Source organism: Mus caroli, unplaced genomic scaffold, assembly GCF_978045245.1.
Source record: "Mus caroli unplaced genomic scaffold, Mus_caroli_1 scaffold_17, whole genome shotgun sequence".
NCBI lineage: Eukaryota > Metazoa > Chordata > Mammalia > Rodentia > Muridae > Mus > Mus caroli.
The window spans coordinates 51,803,935-51,827,010 of NW_028227272.1; positions in this window are offsets into that span (position 1 = coordinate 51,803,935).

Below are 23,076 nucleotides of genomic sequence, written 5' to 3' on the forward strand. Positions count from 1 at the left end.
TAGCCAACATCAAAGTAAATGGTGAGAAGCTTGAAGCAATCCCTCTAAAATCAGGGACTAGACAAGGCTGTCCACTTTCTCCATACCTATTCAACATTGTACTTGAAGTCCTAGCCAGAGCAATTCGACAACAAAAGGAGATCAAAGGGATACAAATTGGAAAAGATGAAGTCAAAATATCACTTTTTGCAGATGATATGATAGTATATATAAGTGACCCTAAAAATTCCACCAGAGAACTCCTAAGCCTGATAAACAGCTTCGGTGAAGTAGCTGGATATAAAATTAACTCAAACAAATCAATGGCCTTTCTCTACACAAAGAATAAACAGGCTGAGAAAGAAATTAGGGAAACAACACCCTTCTCAATAGTCACAAATAATATAAAATATCTTGGCGTGACTCTAACTAAGGAAGTGAAAGATCTGTATAATAAAAACTTCAAGTCTCTGAAGAAAGAAATTATAGAAGATCTCAGAAGATGGAAAGATCTCCCATGCTCATGGATTGGCAGGATCAACATTGTAAAAATGGCTATCTTGCCAAAAGCAATCTACAGATTCAATGCAATTCCCATCAAAATTCCAAATCAATTCTTCAACGAATTAGAAAGTGCAATCTGCAAATTCATCTGGAATAACAAAAAACCTAGGATAGCAAAAACTCTCCTCAAGGATAAAAGAACCTCTGGTGGAATCACCATGCCGGACCTAAAGCTCTACTACAGAGCAATTGTGATAAAAACTGCATGGTACTGGTATAGTGACAGACAAATAGACCAATGGAATAGAATTGAAGACTCAGAAATGAATCCACACACCTATGGTCACTTGATCTTCGACAAGGGAGCTAAAAACATCCAGTGGAAGAAAGACAGCATTTTCAACAAATGGTGCTGGCACAACTGGTTGTTAACATGTAGAAGAATGCGAATCGATCCATTCCTATCTCCTTGTACTAAGGTCAAGTCTAAGTGGATCAAGGAACTTCACATAAAACCAGAGACACTGAAACTTATAGAGGAGAAAGTGGGGAAAAGCCTTGAAGATATGGGCACAGGGGAAAAATTCCTGAATAGAACAGTGATGGCTTGTGCTGTAAGATCGAGAATTGACAAGTGGGACCTCATGAAACTACAAAGCTTCTGCAAGGCTAAAGACACCATCAATAAGACAAAAAAACCACCAACAGATTGGGAAAGGATCTTCACCTATCCTAAATCAGATAAGGGACTAATATCCAATATATATAAAGAACTCAAGAAGGTGGACTCCAGAAAGTCAAATAACCCCATTAAAAAATGGGGCTCAGAACTGAACAAAGAATTCTCACCTGAGGAATACCGAATGGCAGAGAAGCACCTGAAAAAATGTTCAACATCCTTAATCATCAGGGAAATGCAAATCAAAACAACCCTGAGATTCCACCTCACACCAGTCAGAATGGCTAAGATCAAAAATTCAGGTGACAGCAGATGCTGGCGAGGATGTGGAGAAAGTGGAACACTCCTCCATTGTTGGTGGGATTGCAAGCTTGTACAACCACTCTGGAAATCAGTCTGGCGGTTCCTCAGAAAATTGGACATAGTACTACCGGAGGATCCAGCAATACCTCTCCTGGGCATATATCCAGAAGATGTCCCAACCGGTAAAAAGGACACATGCTCCACTATGTTCATAGCAGCCCTATTTATAATAGCCAGAAGCTGGAAAGAACCCAGATGTCCCTCAACAGAGGAATGGATACAGAAATTATGGTACATTTACACAATGGAGTACTACTCAGCTATTAAAAAGAATGAATTTATGAAATTCCTAGCCAAATGGATGGACCTGGAGGGCATCATCTTGAGTGAAGTAACACAATCACAAAAGATCTCACACAATATGTATTCATTGATAAGTGGATATTAGCCCAAAACTTAGGATACCCAAGATATAAGATACAATTTGATAAACGCATGAAACTCAAGAAGAATGAAGACCAAAGTGTGGACATTGTGCACCTTCTTAGAATTGGGAACAAAACACCCAGGGAAGGAGTTACAGAGACAAAGTTCGTAGCTGTGATGAAAGGATGGACCATTTAGAGACTGCTGTATCCAGGGATCCGTCCCATAATCAGCTTCTAAACGCTGGCACCATTGCATACACTAGTAAGATCTTGCTGAAAGGACCCAAATATAGCTGTCTCTTGTGAGACGATGCCGGGGCCTAGCAAACACAGGAGTGGATGTTCACAGTCAGCTATTGGATGTATCACAGGGCTCCCAATGGAGAAGCTAGAGAAAGTACCCAAGGAGCTAAAGGGATCTGCAACCCTATTGTTGGAACAACATGATGTACTAACCAGAACCCTGGAGCTCTTGTCTCTAGCTGCATATGTATCGAAAGATGGCCTAGTCGGCCATCACTGGAAAGAGAGGCCCATTGGACTTGCAAACTTTATATGCCCCAATATAGGGGAATGCCAGGGCCAAAAGAATGGGAATGGGTGGGTAGGGAAGTGGGGGGCGCTATGGGGGACTTTTGGAATAGTATTGGAAATGTAATTGAGGAAAATATGTAATAAAAATATTTAAAAAAAAAAAAAGACTTATGATCTTAAGTTCTCAAATTAGTCATCAATATGCAATCCCATATAAAGTGTTGATATATGTCTAACAAGATGAATACACAAGATATATGATGTTTCCTTCTCTTTTATCAGAAGAACTTTGAAACAATTTACATTATATTGTAAATACATGCCAAAGTCCTCTCTAAGTGCAATGATATTCTCTTTCTTCTTTGTCTTTTCATACCACAATGCAGAACTCTCAATCATCTAGAGGGGGCATTAATGATGTGGACCAGTGACTAAATGACATGAACGCATAGCAGGAGTAATTGAACCATTGATGTAAAATACATTGTATATTCATTTAAACATAGGCTTGTTAAGGGTGTAGAAATCAACTTATATAGTATATTGGTAAAATGAAATAAAAAATTTTCAAAATAAATATTTCTTAGCTAGTATGTTAAGCAATGCAAAATTATGTAAGAATTTTCATTCCTATTCAAATATCCTTTAAAAAAACTTTATAGAATGCTTTTTAAATGATGGCAATACCTAATTAAATATCTATTAATCTGGCCAGAGGTTTCCTAAATCTTTGATAGCTTATAATGATAACCCCCCGACAGTAGTCTTACTTAATCTCAATGTAATCCTGCTGTTTACCCTCAGGGAACAAGCAGTTTTCAATACTGAGTTCCTCCAAGGTCCTGGGCAAGTGTCTATGTGCACTGGTCATCTTTGTGATCTCATAGTGTTCTTTTCCCATACACATTATGATATTAAATTTCAACTTCCACCCTGTAGGAAAAGCACAGCCTGGTGCCCCTAATTTAAGGTAGTGTTTATGACCTTTGAGGGTCCTAGAGGGGCCTAGGAGGCCCTTGCAATTTAACTGAAACTCAGATGCATTTTAGATTTTGGTTCTATTAGGCCTCAACCCTTCAGAATGAGTTTACAGCACGGGCTGGGGATCTGGCTCCAGATTCAGTGAGCTGAGTGTCCACTATTTCTGAATTTTTTTCTGATCCCTCCTGGTGTGGTTGCAGAGGTCAATCTTGTATGTGCTTGGGTATGCTCTTTTCTGCTGTCTTGTAAGTTTTAGCCAGTGCTCCAGATAACCAAGGGTGGGGCCACAGGTGGTCCAGCTGTCCCTCATTCTAGCACCTTTCAAACTAGTAAAGTGAGAAGAATCTGCAAATGGCTACCTGGTAGGGCAGCACGTACCTCTTGGGCTTGGGTTCCACTGCTAGTGAGTGTAGGAAAATATTGTGTCTTTAATACATAACAATTCAATGTATGTTGTGAATTTCTAGGTTTGGGAAAAAAAAGGGAAAATTTTTCATTAGACAATATCTATATACGTCATCTGAAGAGCCTTTGAGAGTGCATGTATGCAATATAAAAACATATTAAGCTGCTTTAAAACAGTATGTCTAGCTATAAAAGTTGGAGTTCTTTTAAGTTTGAGAATGTACCAAGTCTTTTAAATATTGAAATCTTGCAGACTTTCTGTCCTGAGCTTTGCTCTTCCTGTTGTTCCACATAGATAACTGGGTTCTTGTTGTTGATAAAGGTGCCCACACCCAAGTCCAGACTTGAAAGCATTCTAATATTGGTTAAGATTTTCTGGCTTGGTTTTGAGAGAATGGGTTATGAAGCTAGAGGTTGTATGATAGGGATTTCTAACATTGAGAAACATCATCTGTTCTATGGGAGTTTTCAAGGGGCTTACTTTATCACAGCATATTTAACTTTTTGATATTGAAATTAAAATAAAATGATATATCTATTAAAATTATACCTTTCTAAAATATTTGCAAAATACTGTCTTTAAAATCAAAACCAAATAATCTTAAGGTTACTGTTTTCCAAAGACACATGAAATAATATATATTCAGAAAAAAAAATGGTAAAAACAAGGCCTGAACTTGTTCACTGACATTGAAGGGGATTGGGAAGGATTATGACTCTTAAGCTAAAATGTGGTAGTTGAATGTAAATATAAACGCTTATCAATACTCCAATATTAGAGTATCAAGAAAGTCCCATTAAGAAAAAAGTTCTTCTAGTGAAAATATTGCAGTTGTGCTGGGTCAGTTATGTGGTGTATTGGCTGATTTTGTGTGTCAAGGAATCATCAGAGAGGAAGGAGCCTCAGGTGAGGAAATGCCTCCAGGAGATCCACCTTTAAGGCATTTTCTCAATCAGTGATCAATGAAGGAGTGTCCTAGCCCATGGTGGGTGGTGCCCTTAGGCTAGTGGTCCTGAGTTCTAGGATAAAGCAGACTGAGCAAGGGATGTAAAGGAGGGCAGAAAGAAGCACCCCTCCATGGCTTCTCCATCAGCCCTGTCCTGACTTCTTTCAGTAATGAACAGCAATGTAGAAGTGTAAGCCAAGTAAACCCTTTTCTCCCTTTTGGTCATAGTGCTTCACCTCGGCAACTAAAACCCTAACTAGGGACACATGGCAATAGGAGCAAAGGTGGGGTCACCTTGGTCCATGCTGAAGAGAGAGGCCGAGCACTTTCCTTTTATTGAGGCACTCCACTTCATCTTCACAAAACCCATATCCTTAGTTCAGTAGTAGCATATGGGGCCACATCCATGCAGCATCATAATTTTTTTCTAAATTGCCTGGGATTTATATAGTAATCAGACTGAGAAAGTGAGTCAGGAGCCTTCCTCCGTGTTCCTTTCCTCAGCTCCAGCATTCAGATTCCTGCTTGAGCTCAAGTCCTGGCTTCCTGAGATGATGGATTCTAACCTTTTAGATGTAATAAACATTTTCCTCCCCAGTGTGGTTTTGATTAATGTTTTACCCCAGCCACAAAAAAGTAAAACAGAGCAGTTGCCTATTTAAATATTATTTCATGCAGAATTAACTGTATCCTTCAGAGCTGATTTGTCCAATTTACCTTTATTTCTCTTTCATAAAGAAAGCCTTCATTTTCATATAAAGCACTGGGAAATGTATCAAGATTTTTCTAAATTCACTTTAGTCTAAGCAACGGAAAACTCTTTCTAATACAAATTTTCAAGAACAAAGGCGTGGGAGGGTATTGTGTAGTTGTGGAGCGAGCAAGAAACAGTTGGTACATCCACCATGAATTATCATCTTAGGAAAACTAAATACAAAGAAAAGATTATAAGAAAAGAGGCATAGTTTCATATTTTATGAACAGAATGAATTGAAATCATTGTTGAAAAAAATTTTTTACCCATTACAAAAGTTTAGGTATGTGGTATTTAAATTTATTTATAAATTATCAGAGTTTAGCAAAGCTTGATAACTTGTTACATTTACTTACATAGATGGTATAGGAGATTGGGATATAACCAGTTCTCCATGTTCTCATCTGTGAGAGCAAAAGAAATGCATTTTGATGAATGAATATTTTGAATACTTCCAGTCTTATACCACACACGTTTTAATATAATTTTTCTTACTGTGATAACCTATGTATTAATCATGCTTCTTACAATTGTTTAATGGTCTTCATGTTCAACAAGCTTTTACAGAGATTTTAGTAATTTCCAATACTAAGCACCTACTTGGAGAAACAGCACAGTACATGAAGCAACTGATAAACATAAGGTAGGGATCAATTGACAGCACCGTAGAATACAGAGTGGAAACATTCCAGTAATGAGTTAATGAGTGGGGAAAGCTTCCTGCAGGGGGTTGATGGTGTTGGGAACAATGGAAAGGCAGCATTTTGCTTATTGGAACAGCACCAGCTCAGCCACAAAGCTCATCAAGGCATCAGTCCTATCTCGCTAAAGAGAATATAGAGGGAGGAAGCCAACAAAACCGAGTTTTTACAAAGTAAAGGATAAGATTTAAATAGTGGCCTCTAAACAAAATGATATTCTTAAAATGCCCACTTGGTAGCAGTTTAAGATACAGAGAATTCGGAGACAACAACGTTAAAAGCATGTAAAGTTGTGAAAGTCTAAATAAGCAATTACTAATAATACATGGGAAAAAAACTCATAGAAATCTTGTGAATGAAAACTTATTAGATAGCTTTATGCAAATAGTAGCAAGAAATATGTCCCCAATAATTTTGAGCATCTGACTTTTAACTTGGTGAGTTGTAAAATTAGTAAGAATCAGAGAATACATTTTTGAAAAGATACTTTCCTATAAACTTTTCCATGCCCTAACTGCTTATACTAGTCAGGGTTCTATAAAAAAAAAAAGTACTGACAGAATAAACTAACAGGTATGGGTGTGTGCGTGTGTGTCTGATACATGTATGTCTATGTATTATGTATGCATATGTGTATGTATAGATGTATGTAGTAGATATAATATGTATATGTATATGTATATGTATATGTATATGTATATGTATATGTATATGTATATGTATATGTATATGTATATGTATATGTATATGTATATGTATATGTATATGTATATACACATGGATAAGTTGTGTATGTGCACATATATGTATATATGCAATTATTTGTGTATGTATATATGTGTATATGAATATATAAATGCATATATTGTATATGTATATGTCTGTATGTATATGTGCATATGTATGTGTGTATGTATATATGTGTATTATGAATGTGAGTGAGATATATGTGTTCACATGTGGGTATGTATATAGTTGTATATGTACATATGTAATATGTATGTATGTGCATGTGTGAATATAGGTTGTATATATGTATGTATATATGTATGAATTTACATGTGTATATAAATATATATACTACATACATATATACGTATGTATATGTACATGTGTATAAATTCATTTATATATATGTACATGTGTCTATATGTATGCATGCATATATGTGAGTATGTACATATTATAGTACATATATATATATGTACTTATGTGTGTATATAGAGTAGACTATATGTGTATATATGTATGTACATGTACCTGCGTGTGTAGATATACATATGTCTGTGCATCTGTGTATGTTTAGGGTATTAAAGTAGCACACAGACTGTAGTCAACTACTTGAGTTTTAGCTTGTTTTGGTTGAAATTATTCAACAACCAGGAGTGCTAACCTATTCATCCCAGATTCTAAAATGTTTTTAAAGGGATAAGTATATATTGGAAGAAAAAGTCAGTAAATTTAAATGTGTTTCTTTATTCAAAATTAAAAACATAAACTATCCCAAATATTATTAGCATATTTAAAAAATATAGACAAAAAATAAACAAAAAAATGATGTGGCTATCTAAATGTTTTCAATACATTTCCAATGGAATTAGTAAAAAAACTTATTAACAAATATAGCCATATTTAATCCAATAGGAGAAAACTACTGTGTTCCTGGCAAAACAAACACTACCAGATGTCACATGCTCTATGACACAAAACAATAAAATGGCTCGGCCTAATTTCTCAAATAAAATATTTCTTTTAAAATACATCCCTTTACTCCAATATTATAACCTGTTTCTTCACAGTATTCAGATGTATTGAAGCAAATGTTAAGCAAAATGTGATAAAGATATAGGCTAACAGCTTAGACAGGTAGCTGCTTTCCTGCTAGACTGAAATGCTGTCCTTGACTTTGCTAAAGTCTAATTTTCTATTTGGTCACTGCAATTTTAAGTAGCTAACATGATTTTTGAAACTATAGAGAAATATGATAAGCCTTTAAAAAAACAAATACATTGCTTATTTTGACAGACACATCTGGAAGCATGCCTCACAGTGTGGGAGAGGTCTCCCATTCCTGATTTAAGAGACCGGGTTTATGATCTAAAAAGCTCCAGGCCCTACAGCAATGATTCTAATGAAAATAGGACTTGCAGCCCTAAGGAAAAAGATTGCATAGACTTTTATTTGATGGTTGTGGTTATAGCTTTAACAAAAAGGTCACCCCAAGGCATCAATAAATGTTTGCACTAAGCTATATATACAGCATCTGAAAGAAATTAAGGACTACCTAATGATGGTTTGTAAAGACACAAGATGATTTATAATATGAGTTGATAGTTAAGTTAGTCTTCTAATACAGAGATCAAGATATACATTTGTGAATTACTGAAAATGGGAGTATCACACATTTTTCAATTAATATACTTATTGGCCAGCACTAAGGTAATGATAATGTAAGTAGGTAAGAAAGAAAATTTACAGTCTTCATGGTTTTCTGTGGTTTTATTGGTGAATAAATATATTCAAGTTGCATTGCTGGGGCTTCATATTCCTTATCTATAAATAATAGTAATAATACTTATACACATACTATGAGAATGAATTATTTCTTAAAGCTCTGAGTAGAACCTTCCCCCTGGAAGCTCCTGACAATAGCAGTAATGATTAAAATTATTATGTATTAATTAATATTGTCTGACACCATCAAGCTTATTTTATATACTGAGACAAGCCGGCTACAATAACTTAAAGAAGTTCCAGTTTCAGAAATCAATTCACCTATTGAGGAACAAGAACTAAAGTGAGGCTGCCTGGGAACAAACTCCAGAAGTCAAGTTAGAGCCAGGCATCTGGTGAGTAAAACCTCTGGTCCACAGGGATGTGCTGGCTCCACAGAAGGCAATGGGAGGCAGAATCCTCACAAAGGCCCAACTGGTGGTGCGTCTTTGACATTAAGATTTAATTCAAAAGTCAATCAATGAAGCACTCATTCCCTAGAATCCGGCCATTCCTTTATGTGTCAGTAGGTGCTACTGTAAAGAATTGCATATCATCTCCCAATATAACAAGGGCAGCATACTTGATTTACTCTTTTCAATTGAACGCGGAATAAAAAAGCTTGTGGAATTTGGGACCAGCATTACAATATGCATAGAAAATTAAAAGAAAAAAATCATTGTAGTTAAAAATTTAAGCAGCACGATACTGAAATGTATCAAGAGATCAACAAACGTGTATTTCTTACATCTAACTCACACATAAATGTTTACATTGAAAAAAATGAATCATATCTCTCTCTCTCTCTCGTTCTATCTTTGTGTGTGTGTGTGTGTGTGTGTGTGTGTGTGTGAAGTGTTTGATATGGTAAGACTCTTTTATAATCAAAGACATAAACATCCTTGAAAATTTAAGGAATTCAGAACATTGTCTCAGCATAAAGAAACTTCAGCTTCTAGCTTGCAAGAGTAAAGTTACAATCCCCTTAGGTATTCATTTCCACAGCCATCTTAGATTCTAAGTTTTCTCATTACAACAGCTTGCAGAATCTTTTGATTCAATTATTTCTTTGTTTTATCACAGTAATACCATAAAAAACATCTTCAAAGCTGATTAAATACAGCATTCCACTCCTACGGTTGTGTACAAGTGAGATCTTCCTTGGAATGGATCTGTTGAAGAGAGCAGAGATAATCAAAAGTTCCACGTGAAATAGCCACAAAAGTCTTCCAAGCTTATTTCAAAGCCAGAGTTTCTTCAGACAGGGGCCAGTCATTATTTGGGCATGATAGGAACAGTAGAAGTGGCAGATTTTTGACCAGGGCTCTACCAGTCCAACTGTTGACACTCAACATCTTCTGGGAGACCCACATTAGCTGCCTAGTCAATCAATGCTAAGAGATACTATTTATAGCTCTTTGCCCCAGTTCTCTGTTTTTCTTTCATTTCATGGGAGTCAGAATTTCATCTCTCTCAAGACTTCTCTTTCCTGTAGCCATAATTTCTACTGATCCTTCAGAAGCATTTATCTCATAACATCACTTCTGTGTCAAACCCCAATTTAGTATTCTTCTAGAATAGAACTGTTCTTTCCATTTCAATGGAAAACAATAGTATTCTTTTCAGAATCAACGATCATCATGGTGACTTCTGCCAGCTTGAATAGACTATGGGTCACCAGACAATTGGATCAGTAGGACTCTAACTCAGCGGGAAGATTGATTCTGTGTTAGATTCATAACTTGATGATGCTATTGGAGGATGATGAATAGTGGAAAATAAAAACTAAATGGAGGAAGTGGGACACTAGAAGGTGTTCTTAGGGCTGTACCACACTCGATCCCCTTCTGAGGACTTCTTAACTCTGCTGATTATCCACAAAGTGGACCAAAGAAACCTATCTGTCAGATAGGTCTAAAATGATACAATATATACCACCATCCACTGACAAACTCATCTATTCTTTCTTATTTGCACTTCCCTGTCTTGTACTACTACTGTATCTAGTACTTTTATTAAATGCCGTTTTGTGCAGTTATACATTAGAATAGTGTTATCTGGCTCACATGTGATATGTTTCCTTTCTGGTATCTCCTACTTCTCTCTCTTGAAAAATGTGTGTGTGTGTGTGTGTGTGTGTGTGTGTGTGTGTGTGTGTGTGTGTATGTGTGTTTGTGATTTATTAATTTTATGTATGTGAGTACACTGTCTTCAGACACAGTGGAATGGGGAATTGGATCCTGTTATACGTGGCTGTGAACCACCATGTTGTTACTGGGAGTTGAACTCAGGACCTCTGGAAAAGCAGTCAGTACTCTTACCATTGTGGCATCTCTCTAGCCCTTGAATCATATTTATAATAATTAAACACATTGCACTATAATCTAACAAAAGTACTTGAAATTAAATACTTCTTCAGTTTCCATCTGTACTGAATCTATGGTTCCATTTCTTTTTACATTCTCTCAGCAGATAATAGGAACTTACATATTATACAAGTCTATTGCCGTGTTTTGCCAAAATCACAAAGGACATCAAATTTTACAATGGTAGTCAGTTCTGAAATTTCAGCCAATTCACAAAATCAGCATATCTCATGATTTGGGGCACTTATTCAAAGAAAGTCTCTCTCCATGTTGACTATCAGGAGCACACTCCGTGTTTTTATTCCCCAACGAATCATACTTGAATCCTCTGCTCCAAGTTTCTATTCTTTTTCCATACTTTAAACTATTTGCAATTTCCACAGCTTTGCTCTCACAAATTTATTCTTTTCTAATTACTCATGTTTGAATTGTTCACCCTTCTCAAAGTTTTAAATATCTTCTAGGATTTGAGAACCACCAAATTTTATTCTCTAGCACTAAAATCACCCTGATTTTGAGAAATTTACTCACAATCTCCAAATATTCGTCCTTTACTCAACATATATAAGCATTTATTAGTTCCTCTCTCCATTCAAAAAAAATAACTGTCAGCCTCCTTTTTTTTACTTACTTAAGTCAAAAGCCTTAAAGTACCATGAATATAACATACAGAAAAATGCTGCTATATGTTTTGGTCTTTTGTCAATAGCTTTGTCTTCAAGACACACCCAACTCTACTTGCCTCCTCACTATCACTGCCACAGTGATTTCATAGATTACTTCAATAGACTTCTTCCTGTTTGTATCCATCCTTACTACTTCAGTCTGTTCTTTGGTTTGTTATTAAAGTTACAGAAAATTACACCATTCATTCATGAAAAGGGGCTCTAGAATAATTGTCATGCAGAGAAATGTTTAAAGCTGTTGTGTACCTGGCTTTCATTTTCCCCTATTATCTGATCTCATTTGTTATCTTGTTCTCCAACTTGTTCATTCCACATCAATCACATTAGTCTTTTTTGTGTGTCTTATGCCATTATTTCCTAAATTTGAGATTTTTGAGAGATGGAATTCCATTTAGAAGCAAATACACACACATAACAGGATAGTTTCACACATGTGCTACATTGTCCTAGATGGGAAATAGGAGGAGCTACAGGAATGTCCTTGATAATTTGGGAAGTTAAGGAAGTTTGGACATGGATTTCTCCAGATGTTACCTATGACTTTCATTAAGATCCTGCTATGTATACTGAGCAATACCCTCAGTCTTGTGAGCTCTTCTTAAAATGATAATATAATATTAATTATAATAATAGTAGTATTTGAATATAAATAGTTGTCTTGAAGACTCCATGCCGAGTCTCAGAAGTTTTTCATTAAAAAGTACCATAAAAGGGAAAAATTAAATCAGGGTTAAAAATAAAAGTAGGATTGAAATTGTGATACAAAACAAACAAACAAACAATATATCAAATTTATTTCAACTGATTGAACTCTTAATTAAATTGCCCCCTTATAGAAATAGGTGGGGTGATAAATATCAACATACATTTTGTCAACCATGATAAGAAATCAACTACAGTCAAAGTAATGACTATACTAGATCCCACTGAGTGAACCAATGATTTTTATTGGGGTTATTTACAAGATAAAAGATGACTCTAAAGTAGATGCATAACCAAAAAGACCACCTCAAATCATAAAATTATTATGCACATATATGCATATATTTAAATGTTTACATGAATAAGGATATATAGAGATGGATGGATACATAGATTCATCCATCCAAAAGAACTGAAGTAGTATTAAAATCTACTGTTAACTACTCAAATTTGCAATGACATGTACACTTAACTTGTCTTAATTAAGATCTCATTAAGAAAGTTATCACAAAATTTTTATAAGTATTTTGGTTATGAGAGAATGAAGAGGCATTTGCAAAGCAGGGACTTTTTTCTTAGTCATTACCGTGGCCACATTCTTTTGAATAATACCTGGCATGTAATAGTCTCTGGTTCAATTTGTGCTAAATTAATGACAACCATCCATTACTAAACATAAGGACTAAGTGGATACACTGATTTTATGCCACCATATCTCTATCCAACTGTTGAAAACTACAATCCAAAGATGATGCAGGCACATAACTTATTCCAGATAAACCGCACATATTTATATTTTTCAGTGTCATTTTGATTCTAACTTTTGACCTAACTTGTTAAGTTTAGAACACTTTCTGTCAATTTCTCATAACAACTTTGAAAAACTGTTATTTCTAAGTGCACTAGACTTAATTTTTTCACTAGAAGTCAAGAGAGCAGTAATTCCTTTTATCTATAAACTGTACTCAAGAAATTTTCACACTGATTGAATTAAATGTGCAAATGAAAAGAGTGCTGATTTGATGAAAATGATGCGATGTATCAGAATTAAGTAACTGTTGTGCTAAAAATTAATTGCTCTGTCCTTTAACCTCTTGTTTTGAAATGCTACAAAGAAATTCAATTTCAAAGAAAAGTTATATGAATCATTAGAAAAAATGATTTTTTTATACTGTGATATTGGGCAAATGTATGTTTTTATAAGTTGTTGGGTTTTTTTTTACATAATGAAGTCTACTTAACCTTTTATATTACTAATGAGCAATGAATTTAGAAAAAGGAAAATTAATGATGATGATGATGATGATATTTGACGGGCCTTATATTTACAACTCTTGCTATTTATAGTGTGGCATTAGTAAATATTGATTTGGGTCACAGCAAAAATTGTCTAGCCTTTTAGTGAAGACAGAGCTTTAAAAATGATACCAATAGATATGCTAGTAAAGGCATAATCTCAACAGCACCATCAAATATCCACCAAAAGATGGGTAATAACTCACAAAATCTGACCATTCCTTCCCTTACAGACAGACATCTTCACCAAAGGGTGTTCTCTCTCAAAGTAAATTGCTCCCTTCCTTCAATCAATGTGTATGTTCTCTTCAGTAGCAGTGTTGTGCCAGGAAGCATTCATGAACCCCAAAAGACCACCAAGAAGCCATTTCCTATGTAAGAGCATTAGGGGATCTTTATTATAAACACAGGCCTGGGCTCCCCTTTAACCTTACCCTGACTCAACAGAATGGAAAGGGAAGGCATAACAGTCTTGAACCCCTCAGCAGGACAAGGTTTTATAGGAAATGGAAGTAAGTGAGGGGGAGGGGGGTCTTTCTGGGCAAGTATCTACATGAAGGTCTATTGTAAGCTGACAGGCGGGTGCTCTGAAACAAGACATGTGTAATCACAAAGGGTCTGGAAGTAATCTGAAGCAACCAGACTAATCTTTGATAAACTGTTGCTAGAAAGTAGCATAATTATGGAGTAACTCTGGCCAAGGTCAATTCCTGAGGTTCTTCGTGACATGTGAGAGCAGCTCAGGTTCTGCTGCTGTTGTTCAAGTTCTCAGGCCTTTTTTCTTTGCTTTACAATAGGCATGTCCCAAAGTGGAGTAGGTTTGACCTCTCAGTACCAACTTCTAGCATGCATTCAGACTCTGTGTGGCCTCAGGTGTCACCCTAGACAACAACTCATAAGTAAATAACACAGTCCTGCCACTGGAATTTTTGTTCAGCCATCTCATGGCTCCATGAAAGTATCACTTTCCATGAAATGCCTTTTCATAAAAACTTTTGAGATGCTATTTTCATTAACTTTCCAGATGTTTTTCTAAATCTGTATGATAATAGACAGTTAGCATTACATTACTAAACTTTTAACAGAGTGTAGGGACATACTCTAAACATTCACTGGTCTTGACTGCATTTTCAAATTATGTTCTTATATTTATTGTTCAAATATTTTGTAATTATCACTGGATTTCTTTTGCTTTGCTTTCCTATCAATTCAACAACTAATTTCAATGTTACTGGCTTTAAAACATCTATAGGTATTATAGCTCTTTCATTATTGAATTTAAGGTTTACCACAGTGTTTTTCAGTAACAAAACAATAATCTCAGTCCTTATTAGATGACAAGTGTGTCTTTGTATATAACCCATGTTGGTGCATACTTTGTATTTTTAAAGTAGTTTTGCATTTGGTAATACTAATATAAATTACATAATAATACCAAGGTTTTTTTTTTTATCAAGAATGGTAATTTTGATCTCTAATTCACTTTATTTGTTGAAAAATCTTATTCTTTTCAGGATCACTGTGCAATAAAGATTCATTTCTAAAAATATTCAAGCCATATACATCTATTAATATATTTGAATCACTAACCAACAACTTTCTTAATTAGAAGAGCTTACTGATAAATTCTATCAAATACATAGATGCCACAACAACAAATATCTACAATCTTTTTAAGAAAATATAAGCACACAGAATATTTGTGAATTCATCTTTGCTGTGACCAAACATTACCCTAAAATGCAAATCTGACAGAAGATATAACATTAAAGGAAAACTAGACAGTCATATCTTTTTATGAATACAGATGTAAAAAATCTTCAACACAATTGAACACAACAATCAATAAAAAGAATTATCCACCAAGAACAAATGGAATTTGTCTACTCAGGCAAGGCAGGCTCACCATTCGATGATCAACAGTGAAACCCAGTCAGTCAATAGGAGCAGGCTAAAGGAAAAAGTTATCACATAACTCTAACATTAGATTCAGAAAACATATTTGCCAAAATCCAGCACCAATTTATGACAAAAACAAATGAGTAATAGTGGGATGCTCTCTCAACACACTTTAAGAAAAAATTCTAAAAGTTCAACTGTTGATATCATGCAATAGTAAGAAATCAGAATCGGTCTTGCTCAGGTCAGGAGCTTGACAAACTTACCATTATGTTTTTCAGGGCGTTTTAGCTCTGTATTAATTTCCATGTCATGCAGTTGATGTCGTGCTATTAATGGAATTCACATAGAATATTTGTATACACTGGCACTTGACTTCTAGAGTTCACTTTCTTTGAAATCACTTCTGTTTTAATGAGATAAGTTATTATTATTCCAGGATGGCTTCAAACCTGCTGTATAGTAGAGAATGACTTAGAACTTATGCTCCTGCCTCTACCCCCAGAGTGCTAGATTAGTGGCATGCACCATCACACATAGTTTATGTGTGTTGTACTTGGGGTCAAACACAGTGTCTCATGCATACTAGGCATCACTGTTTAACTACATCTCTAACATTACAAAGTCTTGCAGAATCATAGATTCAGTTGCTGGATGCTGAAACTAAAAAGCAGAAGTTAGTATGTTACCTACTTTAGTCTTTTTGTATCTATCATGCCTTACTGATACACTTCTCTAAAAATTTACATATTTTCTAACTTAAAATATTTCACATATTAAATAGTTTTTCAGTTTGAGTATTAAATATATTTGTGATGTAGTTATCAAAGGCAGCAATGTTGCAGGGATCATCTCTCTGCCACTGGGATTAGCAACAAATTGAAAAGATATGAGTGTGCCTAAAGACAGATACAATATTCTAAAACTGAATTACTATTACAACAAATAAGACAAAATCTGGAGGAAGCAACAGAAAGTGTACCAAGAAGACTTTAACTTGTGGTCATCATTTACAATGATTAGATATTTAAATCTAAGGCTTAGTGAATTGCTTTTAAATTTCTTCACTCCAATATTTTTAAATTGTTTCATAATTTAATATCTCTGGATGAAAACTGTTTCTAGAGAATTGGCAGAGAGTGTGTTGACAATTGAAAGTGTTATAAGAACGGATTTTTCATGTTTAAAAATTGAATATTAGTAAATCAAACTTGGTTGACCTTGAAAGCTGAAAAACAGGATGTCACCAGTGGGCAATGGGGTGGCATTTGAACACTGACAAGTGCCAGCATGGTGATGTAAATTATTACCCTGTGACTCTCTGGAATGAAATGCTCATTCAAGGCAACCTTTGGCAGACACGCTGACTGCTGTGACAAACTTGTCATGATAAGATTGAAGAATACAAGCAATGTGGAGCAGGCCGGCTGTTCCACTGGTACTACAGAGTTTTAAGAAGAAAAGAAAAGAAGGTGAAGGTCAAGGTTTTTCATCTTTATCCAATAATGATGGAGAACAAAGAAAGGACCCATGTGCATTCTAAACTTATTTTATGTCTCTTGAAGATTCGGTAGCCGAATGCCAAAACTAAAACCCAGAAACAAGCATTTTACCTATGGATAGCTAACTCATAATAATAAGTGATTAAAAGGCATAACTGTACAAGGCATGAAGACATCTTGTGCATGACAAGCATACTTATTGAGAGCTGCTGCTTAGGAAAATGTTATATAGGGGGATTGCAAAAAAAGACACAAGATAATTTACAATCAACTATTCATCATTCATAAGAATCCCTATATCCCACTATGAGAATCCATATAGTAATATGTTGTGGATAGATAGACCTGGTCTTGTATTTTGATGCTAATTCTGCATTCCTTGGAGGGGTTGCAGACAAGGAAGGAATCACGCATACAGGTGCCTTGTGAACCTTCTCCACACCTTAACTTTTCAAATAAAGGCCAGAGCTGGAGATTGGGCAGAAGGAGGGAAGGTGTACCTGAATACTTTGGGGGAGAAGAGAGAGAGGAGGAGAGAGAGAAATGACAGAGGAGGAGGTGGTGGAAGGAAGATGGAGCAGAAGCCTGTGGCTTGGAGAAACCACAAGTTATATGGAATCTCATAGATGGGAAATAGAGTAGTGTAGTGGTAGATCTGCCCAATCTAGGCATGTAGCTTGTATTCCTACTAATTGAGTTGTGATTTCTTTGACCGGGCTTTTTTGGGTTGGAGATTTACAGCAGCAGTAATATGTGCCTGTAAACAAGAAACCTTTTTAAGGTGATTGGACTATAGGAAAGCTACCTTCAAATGAGGTGATGTGCTCATGTGAGCTACTATTTGACTTTCATGTCAATGCTGTTCTATAGGAACAGCCAATCCAACTTTTTTCTGCTCTCTGGCACCTGGCCTTGCTGTGTGACCTCACCTCTATGCGCCTGCCTGGATGTTGTCTGCTAGACCAGCCTTACTGGAACCATTACCATGATATTTGGACTTTTTAGTCACTGAACTTGAATGATAAATAGACGCTTAACAAGTCTCCAACCTCAGTTACTTTGTTTTGTCAAAAGAAAATAGATCAGAATATTGTATAAATTTTACCATTAAATAAACTGGTGATCAGAGACCACAGTATTTTGCCTTGACTTTTTATAACATTATTCCAATTACATTTTCACTATGGAAATTATCACTTATCTGAAACTACCCACCTCACACACATGCAAATACAAATAGTGGGTTTAGGTAGATAATTAACTATAACTATCTTTTCCAGAGGTCATGACTCCATTAGGTCTACAATTGACACAATGTGGATAGTGAAACTCGAAATATTGTTAAATGCTTTTAAATCCAGTGAACAAAATTCTGATGCATCCCTTTTTGGATCTTGAAATTAACAGAGCCGTTTTGAGATTCATGTCTAGCCAGTGATTTATTACCTTATCTCGGTTTTGCCTTTACCTGAAAATTTATTTTGCCCTTTATTGAATAACTTTATAAATTCTTCAACACTTGAATAAACATAAAGCTATAAATTGAAAATTATTGTGTTCCATGTCACAGAGAAAATGTAATTCTAGTTCCATATCCAAAATAAAGGTGACTCTAGTAATCTTTAAAATTATTTTGGGGTTTACATTTCTAAGTACAAGATTGACAATGAAGAGCTATCATCACTCGTTACTCGAAAGACAAGCTCAGATCACACACATTTTTACCAACAGAATTTTAATAGTATGCCCTATCTGAGAGAACAAACTAAAACAACTTGATATTCTTTTCTCAGTTATAGAAGTGGTGAGAGTTAAGTCTTCCAAATTTAGTATTTTGTCCAAATACTAGAGCAGAGTCAGTTTTATCCAGTGCCATGATCTTTGTAATCTGGTCAAAAATAAAACACCTTCAGGCATGTCATCAGTGTTTCTGCTGGCAGTACTTTAAAAAATAAAAAATTAGCTATAACCCTTCCTGACACTCACCCTCACCTCAGGCAGCTTGTTTCTGGCAGTAATTACAGATGTTCAGTGAAGTTTTACAAAGTTCTCTGTGCAGTTCTCCTTTATCCCATTACTTCTTTTGGACAATATAATTATTAGAGCAAGGCCCTGAATGTCATGTGTATGTTAATAGATGAACTTCTAATTTGGGTTTTTCCCAAATGTCACTGCAGACCAATTCTTCAGTTTGTGTTCAGTGTGCATGTGTAGATCTAGTCATGCCTTAACTCCATAAAGGTAATCTTAAATGTGTTACCATTATTTCAGGTTTTCACTTAACGTTTATTCATGTACTTATTATTTCTACCCAGTAAACACAAGCACAAGCTTGAATGATGTCTGAGAGTCTTATGCTGAAGATGGACCAACTTCAGTTACCAGGTTGCTAGCGCTTTATAGGAAGCATCATTAGAGAACATCAGTAATCTTACAATTTGGAAAAACTGATGCTAGCATTAGATTTACTTTGTCTTATATTATACCTGATAGTTCATTTCTTTTGATGGATAATATTCCATTGTTTCAGACAGTTTCATGAAGTCGGGGTGTAGTCATTCATTATATTCACTCTAAAGTTAAATCAATTTTAATTGGAGTTTGTATAAATCATATCATAACAATTCTCAGATAACTGGTGCCAGATATTAGAAAAGCCTAAATGCTGGATTGTTTCATATTTAATTTTAGTTCTTTTACAGTTATATCAAAAATATTTCTTCTTAATTCTGCGTCAGCATACACCTACAGTCCTATCACCTCTAAGGCTGAAGCAAGGTAACCACCAATTCCCAGCCTGGGTTACGTAGCATCACCTTGTCTCAAAAAGGAAAGCAAAAGGCTGAAGGCTCAGTCATTAAAACACTTTTCTTATAATTATGAGGATCCAAATTCAGATGCTCATGAACTATATAAAATATCTGTACATAGTGGCAACTGTAATTCAACTGATGATCTGAAGGTTGGAAAAGATAGATACTGCGGAGGTTGCAGGGAAGCTCAAGGTTGCCTTCTACAACCAGTGTGTGAATGCTGTCCCACACATACACTCCCCTACACTCCATTCACAAACAGACCTACCTAAAGGAAGAAAAACACATATACCTTGTTTCTGTGTTTTTAAAGGAAACAAAAATATTCACAATACAAAAGGAAATTCCCCAAAAATAAAATTTCAAGTCACTAAGAAAAGTTGCTGCTCTAACACTCCCTATATTACAAGTAAATGTATGTCTTCATTAAAAAATAAAAGTAACTCGCCCTTTTAAAAATAAAGCCAAATCTCTGGGAGTCCCGGGGCAGGAAGCAGGTGACGAGCTGCAGGTGCTCACCTTTCCCTCCTTTCCTCCAAAGCCAATCCCACAGTCTCACTCCAACTGTGTATCAGACCCAAACACACAAATATACCCTCCATCTCTTGTAGATAACACAGATTAGCGTCCCCTCTAGTCCTGCCCCCAATCTCTCTATCCCAGCCCCCAAATCCAAGAGGCCACAGACCACACCCACCAGATAATTTAACTGCAGACCTCACCTATGCCTCTTCTCTAAATTCAATTCCCAAGTCTCATCCCCGGCTCTATACCAGACTCCCAGTTTTGGCCTTTTTTCACCCTCTGTGGTCTTCCCGAAAGACTAAGCAGAGTACATAGTAACGGTTTGCTTTCCTCCCTCTATTGGGCCCTTCTCCTGCTATACCCCCGTCCATTCACATTCTTAAAGTTTCACATTTTTAATAACTGGATTTCATAATTAGCTCATAAAAGGTTCACTTATTAAACTTATATTACTTGCTAAGAATGCCGATTCCATAATTAAAACTAGAAATTCCATGAACTAGAAAACAATAAAATTAAATTAGATATGTTTTAAAATAAGACAGCTGCTTCCACTGCTACCATAGTTAAATTTCAAACCTGACTAAAAAAAAAAATCAATCTTTGGGAAGCCTATACCATGTTTGGAGTTTCTTAGGTTAATTATGTTACCAGAAACATGCTATAATCATTAACTAGGCCAACATTACTTTCATATTTTTGAAGGTTTTAAATATCTGTGATTTCAGAAGTCTCATGAGAATGTTAAAAGAAAAAACCTTTCCTAGATCACAATGTTTTGTTTTTTTTTTTTTCTGTTTTCCAGTCCCCTTCAAAACCAACCCTCCAATCTGAAGCCATTCATTTATACATCATAAATGTGATATGGAAGGAGGTTTGTTTCATTTCTGACACATGAATAACATAAAATTCATATATTCATATTAGTTGTGTAAAATATTTGAATAGTGATCAATCGCTTTCATTTTCTCATTTTAATGGTCCATTTCAAATTGTATACATATATGTGTCCTTTGATTATACTCAAATCTTTTATAAAACCCAACAGGACCCTGGTGATTCCTAGGAACTATTGGATGTACAGCCTTGCACTAGAGCATGATGAACCTACCAAGGGCCACACCCTTTAAAAAAAAAAAAGCTGCCCTTCCCTCTTCTAGCACCTGACAGTTGTCAATTGCTCCTTAGCTAAGGGTGGGACTTCATTGGGCAAGTTCCTACTCCATGCTGAGATTTTTCTTGATTTTGTCTGTAAAGGTATGTGGTTTTCTGCATGCTGTCTAAATGGCTAAGAATTCATACATGCAACTGTCCTGCTTTACCTTTAAGACACTTGTTCTTTGTGCTCATCCATAGCCTCTACTTCTTATACTCCTTCCCTAACTTTCTGCAAATATACTTGAGCCTTAGGAGAAGGAGGTGCAATATAGATGTGTCTTTTAGGCTAAGAGATCTGCAGTCTCTTAGTCTCCCCGTGTCTTGACCACTTCTGGATCATTTTGTTATCAAAATATGCTTCACAATAAAAATTCTGTGTTAAGGGAAAAAATTCATTAGGAGTTGGCTTAATAATATGTCCATTTTGCAAAATAATGACATAGTTTCTCCCCTATGGTTCATGGCCTGTCTAGTCACAGGTTCTTGATCCCAGTATCGATCACTCCAAGGTATGAATTTCAACTACGCAGGCCTTAAATCTTTACAGAAAGCAGTTAATTACTGCCATGGTATTCATTCCATTATTGTACCAGTGAGTATGTTTTGCCAAGCTAGTTGTTCTTATTGCACACAGGAATTGCAGGTAAGGCAGTCTGATGGCTACCTTTCTCCTCTAGTATGGTTCATCTTCAGGCTCTTTGAAAGCTACCAGGAAAAGATGAAGCCTCGCAGTGAGCACCAGCACGATTTCTGTGTTGTATGACTCAAGTGTGTGTTGTCTTCAACAACACATGGGAATTACCATCAAAAATTGATTGCTTTAAAATTAACCCCCCCCCATTTCCAAATATATATACATTTTAATGTATATAACATAGGCCCTTCCCTTCTATCTCCCAAGTGTGATTATAACCTTATGATCACACTACAGGATTGCTTGTCTGTATTTAATTCACTAAATATTTGTGATCCTAGTCTTATTGTTTTTCCTGTTATGGTGTCGTGTCAATGACTACATTCTCTTGGTACCCGAGCTTGTATATTAATACTTCACTGCATGTTCTCAGGTGAAGTGTGCAGCTCTGCAATTTTTGAAGGGATTTATCTACCAATTAGAATTCTCTGTAGAAAGAAAATGAAGTTCACTATATACAGCATATTGCTCTTTTCCCCTAGAGTGTATTTCTGACAGCAATACAACTGGTTCCCATTATATTATGCCATTGCTAGACTTAAACATTACATGACTTTTCTTTTCTTTTCTGAACTAATCTGTTCCCAAAAGTCCCTTAAATTTCTAAATATTTACATCTCAAGCTTTATTCTGATATTGTGAATATCTTCTGTCTTCCTTGTGTATATTGTTCTATGGTTGTCTTTCATAAACCTAAGTTTATTTGGGTAAATTAATGTGATCTATT